The sequence below is a fragment of the Mus caroli genome, chromosome 16, assembly GCF_900094665.2.
Source record: "Mus caroli chromosome 16, CAROLI_EIJ_v1.1, whole genome shotgun sequence".
Classification (NCBI taxonomy): domain Eukaryota; kingdom Metazoa; phylum Chordata; class Mammalia; order Rodentia; family Muridae; genus Mus; species Mus caroli.
The window spans coordinates 39,945,943-39,968,242 of record NC_034585.1 but is presented as its reverse complement, the minus strand read 5'-3'; the positions used below and the strand labels follow the sequence as shown (position 1 = coordinate 39,968,242).

General features: G+C 36.6%; 1 protein-coding gene across 9 annotated transcripts in view; it reads right to left on the bottom strand.

Moving 5' to 3' along the window:
- Zbtb20 (zinc finger and BTB domain containing 20) overlaps positions 1 to 22,300 on the bottom strand; it is a 751,404-nt gene that overhangs the window by 544,845 nt on the left and 184,259 nt on the right. For all 9 annotated transcript variants that reach the window (XM_029470523.1, XM_029470521.1, XM_029470520.1 and 6 more), the window contains exon 3: positions 10,738 to 10,779. The gene's annotated coding sequence lies outside the window, so the exon portion shown is untranslated. The remainder of the gene's footprint in view (positions 1 to 10,737; positions 10,780 to 22,300) is intronic.

The following is a 22,300-nucleotide window of genomic DNA, read 5'->3' as shown; positions in this document are numbered from 1 at the left end:
TACTTATGACTTTGCAAATATATCCTATTTACCTGTTGCTTATTAGTTTAGTAGTCTATATATACCCATTACAGTTACCGTGATAGATTAGATGCAAAACACGGAATCTTTTTTTCTTATTCGGAATTCTGTCTCTGAGGCCTGGGTTCAAGTCTAATTTATACCAAGAAAAATCTGCACTCAAGCTGGACTTGGTGACAAGCATGACATTTCAACTATTTGAGAAGTTGAGGCAGAAAAGTGAAAAGTTCAAAACCAACTTTAATAACTAGCTCAAAAAAACCCAACAAAATAACAACAACAACACAACTCCAAACCAAGGCCAGGGATATAACTTACTGGGAAAGTGTTTGTATGAGGCCCTACATTTAATCAACACTCTCCAAAAAGGAATGAGAAAACTATAACATAGCAAAATAATATTTTCTCTGATTCTATAACAAAATAAACTAAAGTATGTTCACTCTATTAATGGGTTTGGAGTGGAAATAATAGTTTGATATTTATAAATGTAAATTTTCATTTTATCTTCTTTTCCTCTAGCAAGGAAGTCTAATGCTTAGCTATCAAATTTTCTACTCTATAAATATGCTTGCACTGAATATTAGTTCACCAACTAGGATATTTTGTTCAATGGTTAATACAGGTAATAACTGTATAACATATCACTAATTGCTTTAAAAAATTAAAATTCAAAATTCTTGACTTAAAAGTTCCAATTATGAAGTAGGAAGGGCTAACAAATACTTCCAGTAGTATTTCCAGCTATTCCTGGCACTGTGCCCTGCTATCTCCGACTATCTTCATACTAAGAGTAGTCTGAAACTTATTTACAAAAAACAATGACCTCTTTTATTAGGCTCAAGTTGGGAAAAGTAGAAAGGACACAGGTTTCTGTGCTGGGCCAAGAGCTGCTCCAACTCTGTCAGTCATTCACTGGTGACATAACTGAGCTAAGCCTTGCAATTCTTTCCTGCATACATAAACTGCCCTGGTCACTAGAGGAATATGAATCTTGTATATATGGTCTTAAAGTCCTAGCAAATGCTAAATACAATGATCAGATTGCTCTGTAGTTTCAAAACACAATGACACTCAACCTCATGTGCATACTCTCAATCTCAGAAAGAAGAAAATATGGAGTTAGTAAACAAATAAGATCATGAGAAAATCATTTACGTTTTAGGGTGGAATCTAAATCCAGTAATTGGTATCATTATAAGAAAAGGAGAAAGCCATAGAGACAAAGAGGGGAATACCACATAAATATGCAACCAATACAAAAATCTAAGGAAAAAAAAAACGGGCCACCAGAACTCTGAAAAGGCACTACTCCTAGTAATCTTGTATGTAATCTCAGAATCATACAGATTTCTGATCTCAAGAACTATAAGAGAATATGTTTCTATGGTTTTAAGCTGCACGTTTTATGACAATATATAACGCCAGTCTCAGGCATGTCCTACGTGGTCATTAGAGTCTACAAGCCTAAGAAAAGTAGAAGCATAAGCATCTTACATACAGATGATGACCCCGAAGTCTCGAATCCACAGAAGTGTACAGAACAATCCATGGAGAAAAGCTTGCTGTAGCAACTCAGCCCAACAAAGAATACACCACCCTGTATTTGGTCAAAGATAATACCACCTTTTCAAGACAGGGAGAATCCAGTCAGTATAATAGTAATTCATCACTTTAAAAATATAAAATGAACAGACCTGTATTCTTAAATTCCATGTTATATTTTGAGGTGAATAGATAAAGATTATTTCATGATACCTTATAGACAATACCATGATTATCGTTAAAATTATTTAATAGGAAATAATTTACGTCTGCCATCTAATGAGAAATTTCTTACGTTGTTGAAGACTGGAATTAGAAAGCAAATACACATATTTTTTGATCGACAAAAATTTGAATATGATTTCAAATGACAAATTTACAGAGAAAAAAATCAATTTTCTTTTGGCCTAGGGAATATACTATCCTGACACTTGCAATGACTCTAATAAGTATACATTGCTTTGCCTGGAGCATCAGCATAACATGATTAAAGGCTATGCTTGAAATGTCTCCAGTTGAACACAGTGAGCTATTTCCCAAGTAACATTGAACTCAGCAATCCTGCTTGCTCTATAAGCTTAAGGTACCATAAAAAACATTTATAGCCAATTTTCAATTTAGTTATTTACAGTATGTATATTATATGTACATATACATATTATACATTTATATGTATATGTAAATATACACACATATCAATAGCACTATAAAGCTACATATACCACTATCTAGCTACAACCACTTAAAGATCCAATGTTGTATATTTAGTAAGTCAGGACCTATTACAAACCTGTTTTTATGAACCTAAAAATATGAAAATGGTAAAAAAATTTCTTGACATTTATTTTACCCAAAGAAATATTTATTCATAATTCTTATTAGAAATTAGAATTGAGGAAGTCCCTCAGATGTCCAAATAATACATAAATCCATTAGTATCAGTAACTTTATGGTCAAAGATATATTGAAGGAAGATATTTACAAAACTGCGAATATTTTTAGTTTTCTTTATATTAACAAGTATTATTAGCAAATGCCAAATTTCTGATCATATCTCAAAATATTCTAAATATGTAGAAAAATTATACCTACTAATCAAAAAGACTTTATTTAAATTTTATTTCTTTCTGAAACAATGATCTTTGAAAACTTTATAAGTTCAGTTAACTTGTGGCTATAGACCATGGGGTACTCAAGTATAGTAAGTAGAAAACAAATGCAGGTGGGATAATGGACAAAACAATCCACACTAAGTGAACAACTAGAATTATGAAGGTGATGGCAAGTGGGAGCATGCATCCCAGAGCACTTTGGTATGTTGCAACTCTATTTTATAGATGAGGAGACTCCATCTCTGAGAATACGTAGAGCTGCCCAGCATCACAGCAGACAAGTAGCAGCAGAGAATTCACATCCAGATCTTCTATTCCTAGTCCCTGCACTATTCCTACTGAACTATGTTATCTTCTTCCCTTAAATCAGTTTTACAGTAAAATTGGCCATTACAGTTAGAACAGAAATTACCCTCAAGCTGAAATGCCAAATCTTTTAAATTCAGACTCCATTTTAGCAAGCCTGACCTAAGTTTGAACTTCGGTAAACTAACAGGCTAGTACTTAGCATTAGTTTCCAAGTTGCCCCCAACAAAACCTAAACCTAGCTCCAGTCTCTAGGCTAATCCCCAACAAGACCAGCGTTTCCAGGTTACACCCTCAACAAGACCAGAGTCTCCAGGTCATTTCCCCAACAAACCTGCACCAAGGTTACAAGCCCACCCCCTGCCTAACAACCACCAATGCAGAGGGGAGCAGAAGTTAAGTTTATGATATGACTCCCAGCACCAGCCAATTATGTGAAAGGCCACAGGAGCTTTCCAATGAGATGCTTGCACATGTACTCGCTGCTTGCTGCTTACAATAAAGCCTTGCCCCGATAGAAATTCGGGGCTCCCCCACCACCAAAACCACCCTTCATGGTGGTGGTGTGTGGGGGGAGCTAACTCTAATAGAATAAAGACCCTGCTGAGTTATATCACATTGGCTCCCGTCTCTTTTGGGGGATCACTAACATTTCCTTGGCACAACAAAGGAATAATGTGTTTTTTGTGTTTTAAAACTACCTGTTTATTTATTTTAAAACACTGTTTTATATAAACTTACTGAGAACAAAGTCCTTTATGAATATTCCTGACATTAAGACTGTACTCTCAGACCAGTGAATTGAAGAACTTGGAGAAAAGAATAAAACTATATAAAAAATGTCATATGAGAGGTCTAACATAGATAGGAGGAGTCAGAGATAATCTCTGTGAAGACGGGTTGTATGATGAATAACATGCCATGTTACATTTGATAGTCTAGCAGAGTTAAGGATTCATGTATGACTAAGGCCTTCTCATAGTCATTGTCTATGCTAATAAATTCACACAATGCTCATTTGCATATATTACTCCCTAGCTTCTTGATGTTTCACCTTCTCAGTTTCAGAAAATTCATCCTAATGTATTGTTTTTATTCATGATCCATCTCAACTGTAGATTCTCCCTAGCAAACTCACAGAGATCTCCATTCCCACAGACTAGCTTTAGCAATTACTCATGCCATGCTTTCGCAGCAACTGCCCACGGGTATAGTGTTACACACAGCTTCCATCAGTTGGCGATGCTTGAGTACTCTGCTCTCTTTAGGAGGAATCTGGCTTGGCGGAAAAGAGAACCAAACTGGACTCGGCATGTACTCCATGAACAACAGAGAAGAGAAAGGGGCACGGCAGTTCTAAGAACCTCATTTGACATTGATCCTGCCTTATTTTGTCATTTAAAGGACTGATTTATTTGTCTTCAAGTTTCATTTGGTCAAGGCCACATCACATATGCTTTTCTCCCTAGCATCTATGTATTACAATGTGGTAATTACCAAATGATAATGAAATAGCATTTTCCTACTGTAAGTCATGATTTTATTTCATAGCTGCTCTAAAAATACTATCAACAATAAACCTTCTTTAGAGAAATGTTAAAACATACATTATAACATCTCAATTCAAATAAAACATCAGGATCCAGTGAGATCATTCCTGCACAATAATTAAATGCAACAAAGAAAAGTTAAGGTTATACAAATATATTGGAAAAAAGATTTACAACTTTAAATATGACAAAGGTATATATTTTAAAATACTGGGAACCTAGGATTTAAATCTCTCCTTTAGAACACTGTAACATCCGGTACACAGTGAGTCCTGAAGCAATCCACGGCAATTAGTTTAGTTCTTACATTGGAGAAAGAGCCCCATTTTATTTCCCCCCTGCTAAGGTAGTGTATTTATCATATTCCACAACAGCTCACAGTTTGTTATACATTAACTGCTCATTCTCTGTGCCAATAAGACTATGCTGGAACAGTAAATGAATTTGGTACATTCATTGAAATGATTCTGCAAACCACAGGCTACCCAGTTGTCTAATGATAAGAGAGCCCCACAGCCACCTGATCACCATTATCCGGCCTTATTTTTTTGGACTCGTGGTCAGTACTGTCAGGATCTACATACTGAGAAGAATGAGAAGGAAAGCTCTACCTCAGACCTAATCATGCAAAGGGCTTTATTAATTCAGGCCCCGTGATGATGTGGCGAGGCTGGGAGGGGAAGGGATGTGAGATCTGGAGAGCTGTAGCTGCTGCTCCAAGACCAATGCTGGTTTTGGCACTTCTCTCACTCTAGTGAGTTGCAAAAAAACAAGCAGGTGCTAGCAATCTGAGAGACCACATGCCAGCTCCAGCTGCCTCAAACTGATTCAATTACATCTGCCTCAATAGTCCCAGGACAGCAAACCAGCTGAAGAGATCCATAGGTTGCAAAGAGACATGCTTCTCCTGAGGTGCATCGGTCCCTGAGGTAGGCAGCTTACAAATCTCCATGTTGTGATGGAAATGCCTTTACCACCATTGCCAGGCACAGGAGAAAAGATGGGGTGTGTTTGATTCCTATTCACTTTAAAACTAAAAACTGGTTGGCAAGAACAGTAAAAGCTCTTTTGATTTAAAAAAACAAACAAACAAACTGGACAATAGGTGAAATCTTAAGGATACCTTGAAGCAGCATAATTTTGCGAGAACATTTCCCAAGCCATTGGGCACAGCACATTTACAGAACATGCTCTTGGGATCCGGACTTCGCTCCAAACCTTGTTTGTACAAAAAGGGGCCAAGCAGCTGGGAAATTCTGGAGTGGAGTGTGTCCTCATTAGTTCCCATCTGCCACCAGAACTCAGCTCATGGCAAGTTTGGCTAAGTCCTGGTGTACTCAGGTCCAAATGTGGGTCAGTTTTAATTACACTATACAGAATTCAGCATGCAGTTTTTAAATCCTTATTATACAGAACAGAGGAGTGGGCTTGTCTCCAGCTAATCAATTTTTTAAAAGTACATATATAAAATTTTAAACCAGGCTAGACAGATAGTGGGTGGAAAAAATCTTATGCGTATAATGGTTACTTAAGAAAATTATTAGTGAAATTGGGTCATGAGCTAGTTCTGTTTTGAAATTTCAATGTGAGAAACACAATGTTTCCAATGGTAAGATGCTAAACTTATGCAAGGTACATAATCTCCTGTACTTTAATGTGGACGAGTAAGCAAAGGCTGTGGCCAGGCTACAGCACATGCCAACAAAGGCTCTCACGGAAGCGCCAGCTCCCTTCAGTGCCTACCAGTTATGGAGTGGCTTTACATAAAACAGAAAAGTGGAAAAGGTGAGAAAAGAAGGGTGAGGCAGAAGAGCGAGACAAAAGAAAGAGAGAAGGAGGGAAAGACTGAGGGAGAGGAGAGAAGGGAGGAAGGAAGACAGCACAAGATAGGAACACACATACAGAGTGACGCCACAGACTCAAGGTGTGTTCTGGTTCACAGTACCTCTTGCAGCCACAGAGTGGGACTCAGAGTAAGTCCTTGAGGCATGTGCATAGACTTCGTCTATCCAAAATTTCACCGAATAGGGAGAGTAAAGGCACTAAGCTTTTCTAGATACCCATTGGCTAAATGTCAGGAGAGAAGAAAGCAAGCAGTCGATGATTGCCATTTATACAGTAACAATAGTGTCTGAATCTGACATCACCGTAGTTACAAAACAAAACATAGCCATGGATATGATGTTCCTTTGACTTAGTTATGAAGTTTATCTTAAAAATAGCATCTACATAGGTTCAGACCTAGTATTTACTAGCTGTGTACTATGAACAAATTGCCAGTATTCTACTCTAAAAGCACTATCATTAAGACACACCTGTGTATGAACACATACATATTTAATTCTGTAGAGGAAGTTAACAGTGACCTATATTTGGGTCTGAGTACACCAAGTCACTCAAATATTAATACAAAAATTCCAAGTAAATTGTCTCAATAAAAACAAAACAATCATGTTGGGAACTGGAAAAATGGCCCAGCAGTTAAAAGAGCTTGGGGCACTTCCAGACCAAAGTTCCATTACCAAACCCATGTTGAGTAGATCACAAATACCTGTAACTGGACCTCCAGGATATCTGACACTCTTCTGGACTCTGCAGGCACCCACACATATGTGCTAAACCCGTGCATGTGTACACATGTGCATGTGTGCCCAGACACACACAGACAATATATTTATAAAAACCCAAATTTGGCATTGAACTTCTAATTTTTAATACTAAGAAATATGAAATTATATATATATATATATATATATATATATATATATATAGGTCTTCATTGGGGTTATATGATTTGTGCTCTATAAAAAAAGGAATTTGAACATGAGGCAATAAATATAAATAGAGGGGAGTAACTGTGAAGAGACATTAGGGAAAGATGTGAACCCTTAAGTCAAAAGAGAAGGTTGGGGAATATATTCCCCCCTTGACTGTAGAGAAGTGATCAAGGCTGTTTATAAAATTTGATTACCTACTGGAAGGGAACAACTATTCACCTAAGACACTGAAATAACACAAACATACACACACACACACACACAATCATGTATTTTGTCAACATTACATATAAAGTTGTCACAATCATTGATGCAAAAAGTAAAATAGTTTTCAAGAACTGAAGGATGGAAAGAATGAATAGTACTTTTTTTTTTCTTTTTTAGTGTTTTAAAATTTTCAAATTTCTAAAACAAAAAGATTTTATGAATGGCTTATTATGGTGTCTGAATAAGCATTATCCATATATTTAAAATCAGTAAAATTTAAACCTAATCAGGACTAAATGGGTAGATTTTATGTTACATGTATTCTAAATGATAAAAAGTGGTGAAACAATGAAAGTATATTAACATTTCTTCTGACTCAGTAAATTGATTTATGATAGTTATAAAATCTCCCTTAAAGCCAAAGAAACAGACATATCTTTAACTATCAGCTCTGAGACAATCTATTAGACAATTCCAGACCAAAAGGACAGATCCCTGTTACTCAGATGGCTGTCCATCAGTATCTAAAAACAGTCATGGTGATGGCAGCAAGCAGTAGCCTTAGAAGTGGGCACATGGAGAAGAATGGAATTTTAAGCATTTGCTATGTGCTAACCATTGCACCAACATGTGATACATGCTCTCCAACTTTTAGTGCATTAATACCTTGTGAAATTTATAGTTTTAGAATTTTACAAGTGAGAATACAAAAGATTCAACTGAGTCCCATAAATAGTAAGCTGTGAAACCTAAAACAAACAAAAAAACAAAAAACTACTGATATATCTATGCTGTCCTCATTGTTGTTCTGATCCCTGAGTAAGGATTCTGATGTTACTGAATCAAGCAAAGAACAAGTACTCGGTTGCTAAATAAATAAATAAATAAATAGTTATTACTGTCTTAAGACTTGTATCATTATCATGTGCTCACCTCAAGACACACAATGCAATCGTAGAAGGACCTACAGCACATCTCAGCTGCTCTACTTTGACTTTACCTTTGTTATGCATTTGCAGTTGGGATTCAGTGGCTGACAGAATCCATAATTATAAATATGTATAGAATAAATATAGGTTCCACTCTTTCTGCTTAGTAAAACAACTACACCTTTTTAATATGTTCTGATCTTACCTGACCCAAAGAAAGTCAAGACACATTTTATTTCCGTGAAGCTGATGAGCTAGCAATGGGCAAGGAGGGAGCACAGTGAGTGTGCAAGGCTCAGGCCTGGAGCATCTAGCAGAGGGGTTGCTCATGCCTATGCTTCAAAGGGTTTCCAAGGTGACAAGGAACTTAAGTATGGATGCCTCGGCCTTTAAATGTATAATGGGGAGGATAAAAATATTTTGCATGTCAGTAAATATTCATATAAATTAATACTGGTATTGTAATTCTTGATCTTTAACAATGCAGATAAAGAGATTTTTACATCTAAGCTTGTTTTCAACTTAAAGTCTTCTCAGCATCTAGATGGCCATGTGAAAAGTAAAGTCAAGCCTATCACTGTTCAGGAATCATGGCTGCACGGGCCACATGGCTGCTCCCCCAGTGCCAGGCTTGCTTTATGCTGCCCAGCGTGCCTTGACCAAGTGCTCTGTACAAGGTACTGTGTAAGGAGCACAGGCATGCCCCTACATTCTCTGTCTCTAGTTTCCTATTCCCCAAGACAAGAGGTTAATTCAGGCCATATTATAATGATGTTTTATTTTTTTAAAAAAAGATTCTATGTATGCTAATAGCAGGAAAAATACAGCAGTTATAAGACTTAAAATTTGTGTTATTAAATTCTAGTATTTTTAGTTTGTTAAGGAGACTACTACAAGCCATACAAACAAGTTTTCAATATCAGGAATCTGGGACAAGTGAATAAATTAATTAAATACCTTTATATAAAATTACAGCTGTTTGTATTTCACTTACAGAACTTTGCCTATGATAAATTCAATAATAGTTCAAATCTCTTAAAGATATCCTAGTTTGTCAGAACACAAATAAAGCTATTAACAAAAGGAACGGAATTGCACTACGAATAACTCTGGAAAAACACTACGGAGCTAGATTTGATTAAATGATAATATAGCAGCTTTAACATTTCCTGGGTATGTTAGTCCCTCTTCTAGAAATTACACCTAAATTTCAGAGGTTTTCCCACTTCTTCAACCCCAACTGCAGGAGAGACACATGCACAAGTCATATCTCCTTACAATATACTCTTACACTTTCTGAATGGGCCCCACGTGTCCACTAATAGCCAAATGCTTTCAAATCTGTTCAGCTAAATGGATCAATAACTACATCCAGCCCCACACAGTGGGGCTGCCAACATGGTGAAATCAAGCCAAACACAAAATCTCTCTCTTAGGACAAAAAATTATCAACATGGTTTTCTCCAGAGATACACTATGTGAGATATACATTATCTAAGGCAGTTGAGATATAGTAAAAATATTTGAGCATTTGAGACACAAAACAAAGAATTAAGTAAAAGTATCTGAACACTATAACCAGTGAGTGTTATAATGGCCCAAAGTCTATACTTCCTATCTTTCCAATTCAAGAGTACATGAAACATAGATAAACCACAGCACAGACAAACTGCTAACAAGCTTATCTGTGCTGCCCCTCCTATGACATAGCTGTGAGCAACAACTGAGCAGGTGCAACCAAGCTTTGCTGAATTCCTGCATGTTGCCCAGAAACAACAACACTGCATGGCTGAAATTTTAAACCAGTGCAAACACTCCCACCCTGTCCAGGTTCATCTGGTGACTGAGACAGTGCAGAAGAGAGTAGGTATGCAGCCATCCTGACCTAAAGCAACCTTTACAAACAAACAACTTGAAGCACATCAAAGAACTTTGATAATAAAACAAAGATGCCAAAGACAGTGCTTCTCTACTGGTCTAACCTCAGATGCCAGTTGCTTTACCAGCACAGTCCTATAAAGTACTCTCGAATTCACCAGATGAATGCTTTGTAATTAAAATTATTCTGCCTCATCAAATCTTAGAAATGTGTGTCTGATTCTTACAGTGATGTGCAATGCAATGTGTTACAAAGTACAGTTCTTTGGAACTGTCAATATTTATAAGACAAACGATCAAAAATTAACAATTGCTTATTATGACATCTATAAGCAGTTTTAATGAACAAGATGTAGTAACTCAACAGTTAATACATTATATCTGCATAGCTATAGGAAATTCACATACATACCTGTGCAGCTATGAGGCACAGACTTGCAATTTATCAGGAACTCTGAAATGGAAAAAAGAGATGTCATGTAAGCAGAAATTAATTTACCGAACCAAATTCAGAATTTGTACTGATACAACTTGTACAGATCAGCAGGAGAGATTGCAGTGTATAAGGACGATGGAGTTGTTGATCTTCCTATGTTCCCACAGGTACGACTCATATATGTGAATGTATGCACACAGCATCTCAGCAGTGTCATCAAGCCACTGAGACTCACCATGGCCTCTGCAATGCAAATGTTCTCACTAGAGGACTAGGAAAATACTTACAAGTGATTTTTTTTCTTGGTGTTCTTCCAGGCCTAATGCCTTGCTAATACAAATGACTGCTGCTCTCTGAGACAGAACTCCTCCGGTTCATCTGCCCTCACTCTGCTAGAACACTGGCGAGTCAACAAAGTGCTTCCACAGAGCAGTCCACAAAAATCATGCAGAAAGAAAACTTTGAATGCTCCTTTAACTTAGGTACAACAGATCACTAGCAGACTGAGTCTATGAGAAGCACTGCTTCCAAAATAGGTGGCATACTGCACAGTGCCTCAGCCTGACCCCCTGGATTACCTGCCAGGGAAGCAGGGACTGGTACAGAGCCCCAATGCAAGCCCAGTTTAATGCCTGAAGCTGACAGTCACATGTGAGAAAATAAACAAACAAACAAACAAAGGATACAAGCTAAATTCTCCAAACTAGGAGTTTCATAATTCTTTCTGAATGAAAAAGGAAGTATTTATGTAATCTAAGCCTAGCTGTTAACAGCAACATGATAAGGTCAGTAAACTTTGCTCAAAGGGTCCATAGGTAATTATTTTTATGATGGCTCAATAAAATAGCATCACACATAAAACTGACGTGAGCATGAATTGGTAAGAACCTTCTGGAAGGTTGCCATATGTAGGTATTTAAAAGTCAAAGTTTGAATTTTTTTCTCAATAGGTTTAGTTCTAGGCATCTGTTCATATTATTGGAAACAGATAAAAATATATGTTAAAAGATACATTTAGAGCTGGTGAAAAGGCTCAAGACATTTGTTGCCACTTCTAAAGACCATAATTTGATCCTTGGAATCCATATGGTGGAAGGACTGACTCCTTAGTTCATCCTCTGACTTACACCTGTGCCTTGATTCAGGTTCTAACCTACAAACATGTACACAATATTCAGATTAAACAATAAGTAAATAAATATAGAAGATAATTGTATGGTACTGAAAATTATAAGAAATTTGAATGTCTTATGAGAGAAAATAAGTAATGTATATCAAGCCATATAAACTAGTATTTTTTTGCAACCCCTGATATACCTTAAACATTTAAAATTTTATGGAATCTTTAAATGTATAGGATAATTGTACATTATGCAAGTGTGTATAATTTAAAGTGCATAGGGTAGTGACAATGAAGATATAAAAATAGAATATATACACATAAAAACTAAGATGTTGGACCTTGAATCTAACATCTAAAATCTGTTGAATAAGAGTATTTATTAACTATTTAAATTTTACTCTACTTAGGTTCATAGATAGCTAACTATTGATTATAAACTTTATTTTTATAGCATTAAATATTAATTGGTAAGGTAGAGGTAAAAGAAACTTTACAAAGTGCCATATGGAAGTAGTAAACCTATCTCTTCTTTGAGAAATAAATTAATTCAATCACACATCAACTCCACTAGGTGTGCCTACAGAGAACACACTCTGCCTCCTCATCAGGGTACACACAGGGTCTTTGTCATCCCATTACTCTAGGATCTACACAGTAATTCAATAACACATTTTTAATCATCTTAGTAAAACTTATTTAAATTATGCAGAGTGAAATGACAACAAGAACAACTCAGGACTGAAAATCTGTTGTCTCTAGTACAGACTAATTTATTCACTAAACCAGCAAGATTCAGTGAGCATCTACTGTGTGCAAGCGGATGCATTTATCACCACCATGTGTTAAAAAAATAGAGCACGACACATAAAATTTATGTCATGTTTATTCTTTCATACTGTGGAGTGAAAACTTACATATATGTAGCACTGACTGACAGCTCAGACTCATTAGCATGCATCACTTACAAATTACACTCACGAATTATTTTAAATATTTACATTTTTTATTTATGTGATTTGCTTCATGTTAACAGTGATCTGGCATAAGAGATCAAGGAAACACTGACCAGTGTAGGGTGCGGGATATATAAGACTGCCTTAGATTATGCAGAGCTACCTGAAACACATGGACAATTATTAACAGACTAGAGTTATTTATCAGCCACTTAAGGAAATAGTTAGTTACTTGTTAATCCTTCCAGAAGACACTGTTATTACAACATCACCAAGGAAAGAAAAGGAGACAGGGCAGACCATTTCTGCTAGGCAGATAAAATAGTACCGCTAAAAGAGTCTCTAACTAGTCAGTTTCAATCTGGGCTAGAGTCATAAATTTTATTCCCTCTAAAGTCAGTCCTACGCAATAGTTACAAGGTTGATGTCAACTGGGTCCATTCTTGTAATGTGGTGACAAATAAACAACCAGCAAGTCCTGTGATCACTGGCCCTAGCCCAGGTGTACAGTGTTCTGGGCAGCACTAGAGTTACCAGGTAGGATGATTAAGTGCTTAGAATTTGCCACCAGACAATTAGATTTCAGGCAAGTTACATATTCCCTGTATTTAAAATGGTGATTATCTAAATATCCTACAGGATTATTTATGGTGCTTCCCCATATGGGCCTATAACAAAATAAGCACAGTCCCTGGCATGACATAAAGTAAGCATTTCCTTACAGGGCCCTGGTAGTGGCATCATAGTTGCACAAAAGGGAGATGATATCGTATTATTATAAGCTAAGGAACTAAACTAAACCAAAATCCAAAAGATAAAGACAGCCTACTGGGCACAAAACACTATAGCCAAAAACTGATACAAGAGGCAGTTGTGAGCTAGATGTTTAGGGAATAGTTTCCATGAAAGAATACATGAATAATACCCCCCATACCAACACAACCCAGCATTGAAAGTACTGTCCTTATTACTGAAGAGAACAACAGTAGAGTGTACTGTAAAGATAGAGAGTATTTTACCTTTAGTATGTGTACAAGTTCGATTTCTTTATTTCTATGAAATACTGTCTAAAACAAATTTTGGTAAGGGAAGAATTTGTTTGGATTACAGACCAGTCCATTATCCTGGGAAGCTAAGGCAGGAACTGAAGCAGAAGCTACAGGACAGAGCACAGCGTCGTAGTGATTGCTGGGTGGCTTCCTCAAGGTTACTAAGCTATCTTTCTAGGCTAGGGCCATCACTGCTCACAGTGCACCGTGCCCCGCTTTCTATCAACTAGCATTTGAAATATTTCACAAATACAGACACATGCCCCAACTGAGGTGTGCTGCTCCCAGATCTGTGAAGTGGACAACTAAGATTCGCCATTATACTTAGTATACAATTTTTCTGACTATGTCTTTCTGATGACTTCTAGTTAGCACAATTCTCTTATGAAAATTTAATGGGCCCAGATACATGTAGAGTAGAGAAATGTTTTTGCTCTTTACTTGTTGAGTCGGATTAGAGATGCCTCTTGAACTATTAGTAAAGTTGCTAACTCACTCAGGGCATTAAAATGGTCTCATTTGGGGCCCAGGAGAAGTGGCCTGACCAGGAGATTTAATTCAGACTATAAACTACTTCCATGACTAAGAATCCTAAGGGATATTTTTTTTTTTTTTTTTTTTTTTTCGAGACAGGGTTTCTCTTTATAGCTCTGGCTGTCCTGGAGCTCACTTTGTAGACCAGGCTGGCCTCGAACTCAGAAATCCTCCTGCCTCTGCCTCCCGAGTGCTGGGATTAAAGGCGTGCGCCACCACGCCCGGCTCCTAAGGGATATTTTACATGAAACCTTCACCCTCATGTTCTAGTGTCTTTGGTGTGGGAAGATATTCTTCAGGCTACTGAAGTAGAAATATAAGCACCAACACTTTTGCCTACAATGTGTCCTGCCTGCAAAATACATGAGGCCAATGAGGGCACAGAACTCATAAGAGGGGCCAAACAATCTCTGATTTTACTTAGGGCCCACTCCTGAAGATGCATCTCATGCTAGACACAGCCTGCATGACCAAAAACCAGAAATTAGATATCCCAGCTCGGATAAAGCAAATATTATTGACATACAGTTTTTAAAAATTCAATAAAATGACTCAAAATTATATTCGGTCTACTCAAAGATCAATGCTTTAGTCAGTCATCAGAGGGGTTTCCTTCAGCAACACATAGGAACAAATGCAGAGACCACTGCCAGCTATTTCAGAGAGAGAGTCTAAATGAGATGTGACCAACAATTCCTCTCCTCAGATCTAAGGGAATCTGTGGAAGAGGAGGCAGGAAGGGTGGAAGAGATGGGCAGGACTGACGCCAGGAGAACAAGGCCTGAATCAACTACACAAAGCTGCTATTAAGACAGGCTGAAGCAGCAAGCGCAGGTCCTACCCAGAGCAGCACAGGTCCTCTCTGTATATGCTACAGTTTTGAAGCTGTACTCTGATAGGTCTGCTGAGGGTACAGGAGGGAGTGGGTCTCTGATCCTTGTGCCTGCCTGCTCTTGAGGTTCTTTTCCGTCTGTTGGATTTCCTTGTCCAGCCTCTATATGATGGTTTCCCCTTAACTTATTATATTATATTTTTTTCATGTTTGGTTGCTATCTCTTAGAAGACTCATCTTTTCTAGTTAGAGACAGAAAGGGAGTGGATCCAGAGGGAGGGAAGTTGGAGAATAACTGGGAGGAGTATAAGACATAGAAACTATAATTAGGATGTATTGTATGAGAAAAGAATCAATTTTCAATAAAAAGAAAAAAATGAAAAAAAAAAAAACAAACAAAATTTTTTCATACAATATTCTCTCTAACCATGTTGTCCCTCTCCGAACTTCCCCCAGATACTCCCTACCTCCTAGTCTGTCCAACTTCAAGGTCTTTCTCAACAACAACAATAACAGCAACAAAAAACCTAAAACACAAACATCAAAAGAAACCAACAGGACAAAATTTTATTAACATTTTATATATGTCTTCTTTTAAGTAGTCAATGATACAATGTAATTCAAAACTTTATTAAGATATACGTACATTTCTTCTGGAATCATCAGACAATTTGCTTGCTTGTTATTTTACTGTTATTACTTATATTGTTGTTATGTTATTTATTTCAATAATCAATAATGCCAATTATAGTTTTAAAAATTGAAGTACCTTACTTTCTTTTATTATTTAATAAGGAAATTCAACGGAAAGTAAGAATTACAAATTTAGTAATGTGGGAAAATTCACCTTTTTCTTTGTATGTTACTAAGCTAGATTCAACCTTTCATGACTAAAAAACCATCTTCCAATCATGTATCTAATAACTGAGAATGAGATGTCAAAAATAAAATGACAATATATGAAGTAATACATTATTTCCAGATTTGAAAGACATTAAAATTCAAATACATAAGAGAAAACTCTCAGATTTTAGAGGGAGGCCATGTCAAGAGCAAGGTAGAAAAGGCTGGTGAACCAAGAGAATGACACAGACATGAGATTAGCAGTGGAGGCACAGTTGAAGGAAAGACATGTCCTTAGAGTCAAAGCCAGCACTAGCGTGTTCCACATGGTTTCTGCCCCTCCCCAGAGTCCTTTCTTTACCCTGTCTTCCAGTTACACTCATCATTTAATCCTTCTAGTCTACTCTTCTCCTAACACTACACTCTCTTTCTCTTGTATTAGGAGAGCCTCTTCTCCATCTTAGTCCATTACTAGGTACCTAATTCTATAGCATACATATCAAAAGATTAAAACCTAGCATTGATACATGAGACAAAACATGATATGTTTGTCTTTCAGGGTCTAGATTACCTTAGTCTCAGGATCTGTTTCTAGGATCATCTACTGTTTCTAGATCCACCCATTTTTTCTAAAATTTCATAAATTTACTTTTAACAACTGAATAACATGATATTGTTTAAATGTGCCAAATTTCCATTATCCATTTGTCAGTGGACACAGGTGCTTTCTAACTTGTGGTTATTATACACAGAGCAGCAATGAATATGAATGAGCAGGTACCTCTGCTTTAAGACATAGAGATCTTTGGGTGTGGGTGTGCTCAAGGGTGGTATCACTAGATCTTGAAGTATGTCTATTCCCAGCTACCTGAAGAACCACCATTCTAATTTTTCATAGTAGTTGTACAGGTTTTTGTCCCATCAGCAACAAGTAAGTGTTCTCTGTCCCCAGCATGGCTGCCAGCATGTATTCCTGCATATTTGATTTATCTTGGCCACTGTACCTGAAGAATGATAAAGTGTTAAAATAGTTTGAATTTGCATTTTCCTAATAAGTAAGGATGCTTAAATTTCTTTCTTCCTCTGACACTGGATTTCATCTTTTAAGAACTCTTTGCTTTACTCTGTACCTCATTTTCTAATTGTTTGTTTGTTTGTTTGTTTTCTTAATGTACAGGAGGGGTTGTTTTATTTTGTTTATGTTTTGTTTTAGTTCTTCATATAGTCTAGATACTAAGCCTTCTCAGATGTATTTGTAAAGGTTTCCCATTCTGTAGGCTGCCACTGTATACTAACATTTCAGAAATGTAAGTGGTCTGACCATATAATAGGGTACCTAATGCCCCAACTACATATCGTATACCACCTAATAAAATTTCCGGTCCCAGAAATGGGTTATATTTTGGTGAACTGTTGGCCAAATATGTTCCATGGACCTCTCCGAACATCAGTGGCTATTGACTGTTTTCCACAACATGATAGTAAGTCCTTGGGCCTAAGAATCACACTTACATCATCCAATAAGGAGAAGTAGAATCCACCTAGAAGCTTCACCCCCACTACCTAGGGTTCATATCACTAGAAGGTACTCTACCAGCTCCTGTAAGAGAAAAGTATCCATAAATATCACCCAGCAACAAACCCTGTGACCTCCACAGCAATATGCCTGCAAGATAAATCGGGGTTATAATAGTGGCACCAATATTCTGGTAGTAAACAACTACTATTTGAAATATTCCCACTTTATGAAATGGAACCCAGCCCTACTAAAGTGCCAAGAATGTGGGTTTAGCTAGGTTATGGGCCTAGACCAAAAAAAGAAAAAATCCTATTGTGTGGCAAAGGAACGCAGCAATAAAATGGCTCCTAATGATATACCAACCAACCAACCAGTATATTGTCCAAACTTTATTAATGAACCTTGTAGTAGACAGGCATCAACAAGAGATCCACAACTGGTCACTGTACACAGGGAAAGAGAGTTTGGGACACTATATGGGATGTCATTATCAAACCCTTCCCCACAAGGGTCAGAGATCTATGTAGAACACAATGATGTGTTAGAAGTGGGAGATGACTGCAAAGGAACAGGACTGATGCACATAGGATCTCACAGAGACAGTGAGAACATGGAACCTGGACAATTTCAAGCCAGATAGTGTCCAGCAATGGAAGAGCAAGGTTGATAAGGGCCCTTTACCCAAAGAAGAAGCTATCTGCAACTGATGCTTTCTGGAAGAGGGAAAGTAAGTTTCTCCAATGTAGTGCTCCTGGGAATACTGACCACATAGGAAGGCCCTATGCCCAGGAGTCAGGGTCAACAAAAATACACTCAAGAGTCATGAAGATTTTATAGGTTTTGTTTGTTTGTTTCATTTAGTTTTGTGTGTGTGTGTGTATGTGTGTGCTAATTTTGGGTTTTGTTCTAATTTTTAATTTTGGGTTTTTTGGGGTTAGGAGAAAGAAACATGATTGGAGGTTTAAGTGAAGTTGGGTAACTAGGGAGATAAGGAGGATCTGGGAGGAGCTCAAGTAGGAAAAAACGAATAAATATGAAATAATTTTTAAATTAAAAACTTTTGAAAGGATAGCAGGAGCTCACTCCACTGAAGACATGGAATAAATTTTAGAAATTAATTATGTTTACCTTTCCTTTCCTGTTAAATGCTAATCAATTATCAATGGTTTCCACTGGTGAGACCTACCAGAAGAAACCTGACCTGCAAGGCAAGGGAACTCACCCCACCTTGGATTTCCCATGAAAGACAAACCAGTAGAACATGAAAGAAAGCATAAAGGCATATACTAAGACGTGTACAAATGTCAGAGGCAAAGAGAAAACCAGGTTAGCTGCAGAGGAAACGCAAGCAATCAGCTAAGTGATTCTCAACAGCAAAACTAGAATACATAAAGAATGATGTCTTCAAAGTGCCACTAGCAAATAAAAACTTCAAAATTATACACTCAGCAAAAATATAGGATCATTAAAGCAAGCAGAAATCATGTTTCTAATAAAGATCAAAAGTTTCCTCATCATTACCACTCATTAATGGAATATAAAGATATATATTAAAATAAATAAGTGAAATTCAGAAAGGGGAAGGGAAAAATAAAAGAGGGGGGAAGATACTAATATGTCATATTGGTAATTATTCAGTAATGTATTCTTTAAAAATAAAAGGCAATAAACTGCTAGTCATTGCTGATATCTTGGTATAAATAACCTAGTTGCCTTTAATAGTTAAACATCATAGCACAAACTGTGGAACTGGCAAAAGATGCACACAATCAAGAATTGCCAGTCAAACTGGAGCTCATGAAAACTACAAAAGAAGGAGCATTGTCAAGAACCTTAAACAGGGGTTAAGGTTAAAAGATGGGGCAGGGGGACAAATAAAACAGTATAAACCATAACATGTACCCAAGATGAAATCTAATACATTTTGATAAAGTTTGAAAGACTGATATAGTAGCAAGGCAATGTTGAATTATTAAATGATTACTGAATGCTTAAAGGTAAGATTTCAGATAGCAAATGAAAATGAAATGTACAATTTTTAAAATGAGATGAAAGAACCCTAAGAAAATTCAAATAATATAATAAAGTTCCATCCTTTCAGAATTTCATCATATACACAATGAGCCATGATCATGTCCATCCCCCATTTCTCCTGTCTAAAACCCCATAACCTACCAAAACATTTCCCCAAAATAAGTCATAATAGAATTTAAAAACTGAAAAGAACAGAAAATATAAAATAGGTTACTACCAATTAAGCATGAAAGTGATCATATAAACAAAGAGCAATCATACTGTGACCAACAACTAGTGTGAACTGTAAAATGCGGTAACAAAGAACTGACAATAATCACAGCTAAAACACAATGAGGTAGAGTGTTCTCAAGAAATGACAGCAAACCTGAGGTCACCAGATTAATGGCCAAGTCTTCATTCTCAGTAAAAATATTATTAAGGAATAGAGGCAGTCACTAAATAATAAAAATTAAATAATTCAACAATGTACAATAAATTTCTTCCATAAACATCTAATAGCACAGATACAAATATAACAAACAGGACAAAGATTCCCATCATAATAAAGCTTTTTACTGTATTTGTATCATCAATTGCCAAGTGGCTAATAAAAAGGTAATGGTAATTTAATAACTCAATAATCTAATTAACAAATATAAAAGCGCTAAAGCTTTGTATCTAATAATTACAAGATATCCATGCCTTCCAGGCACACATGGAAATGTTATAAATGACCTTATGCCAAAGCACAGGGTAAATCTCAGCACAAGACACAGGAGTGACAAACCTAGATCTGCCATTCACACACTTAATCCTGGACCTGAACTTCCATAGCCTTTACCTCGACCTCAATATGCTGAAAAACAGAACTTTGAGTAGTCTACAGATTTAAGACTAATGGAAACCTGAAAATTCACAACTTACAAAACAGAATGACAAAGACAAAATCTATATGAAGGCTCATAGGACATAGATAATTCAATCTTAGGCAAAGATCTATAGCTTAAAGCTATGTTAAAAGAAAGGCCAGGGCTAATATAATCAAGAGGTTACAAACCCTACAAGAAAGGAGCATTGGGAAATATAAAAGCAGAAACAGCTAAGTGAATGAAACCAGACTATAAGCAACAACATTAAAAAGGAAAACAGACAAAACTTTTAGGTATTAAATTGAATACCTTTAATTACATTCCCCAATTGCTTAAAGTTTTTTAATGCTAAACAAAAGCAGTTTTATGGAAAATTTTAAGTGGTGTAAAAAAACTAGAACACCTGAACAAAAATAATAATATCATCTAAATATATAATTATGTGTTGACAAATTGTGCTGACAATGTGATTAATTTTAAATTCTGATGACCCACAAACTAGTTCAAGTTGATACAATAAACATTGGACCACAGGAAACAATAAGGCAATTTATTTTTACAAAAATCCACATAATCTTGACATTAAAACCACACAGAAGGCTGGGGGGTAGTTATGCACACCTCTAATCCCAGCACTTGGAAGTTGAACCAAGAGGATCTCTCTGAGTTCAACATGAGCCTGATCTCCAAAGCAAGTTTCAAGCCAGGCAGTGGGTGATATGAAGTGAGATATTGTCTCTAAAATAAAATAACTATAACAAAAAGAAAACAGACAATGACATATAAAGAAATCATGAGTGAAAAATTATTCATAATAAAGATTAATAGAGATCCACACAAGCAATAGTATTCAGAAAAAACAGCAAGCAGTAAGGGTTATCAGTGATTCACCTCCTACCACACTTTGCTAAGGATTTTGTATTCATCGTTTAGTTTGATGTGTATGTCAGTAGTAATCTAATCTTTGCATTTTTCCTTGTTTTTTTTTCAGTTTTCATACCAATTAATGTGTTTCATTATGACATTTTCATTTATGTTACCTTAGTCACTGTTCTATTTTGGCAAAATGACACAATGAACTCAACAACTCTGATAAAAGCTAGCATATAGCTAGAGGTTTGCATCCAGTTTCAGAATGTTAGTACATTATCGTTATAGTGAGGAGCACAGTGGCACATGGGCTGGCATGACTCTAGCGCTGAGAGCTTCACATCCTGACCTACAGGGGTCACCTGACATGGGCTTTTAACTTGAAGGCCCACCCCAGTGATACTCTACTTCCAACAAAGTCACATGTCCTAATCCTTTCAAATAGCACCACCCCCTATTGACCAAGCATGCAAATATGATAGTACTAGGGAGAAGCTTCTCTTATTCAGACCAGCACATGAGAACATCCCAGCACACTCTGCATGCTCACACAAGTACTATGATTTTCCATTGTCATTCATCTTCTCTCCTGCTAGTCCTTTCCTCCTGAAAATAGTCCCCTAGACTTTTTTCATGTCATATATGTATTTTTATTTGCATGATATATGTGTTTTTAATATGTGTATATATGTACATATATGTGTGTATATATATGTAAATCTAGATTCATTGTAAAATCTGTGTGTGTGTGTGTGTGTGTATTTAAGTCCATTTAGCATTGCTTATATATACAGGCATTTAGGGGGTGGAGAGGAGGTATGGGATGTAGAAGTCAGAGGGTGAACCAAGATGGGAATAAAATCTGAAGTGTACGAGAGAGAGAGAGAGAGAGAGAGAGAGAGAGAGAGAGAGAGAGAGAGAGAGAGAGAGA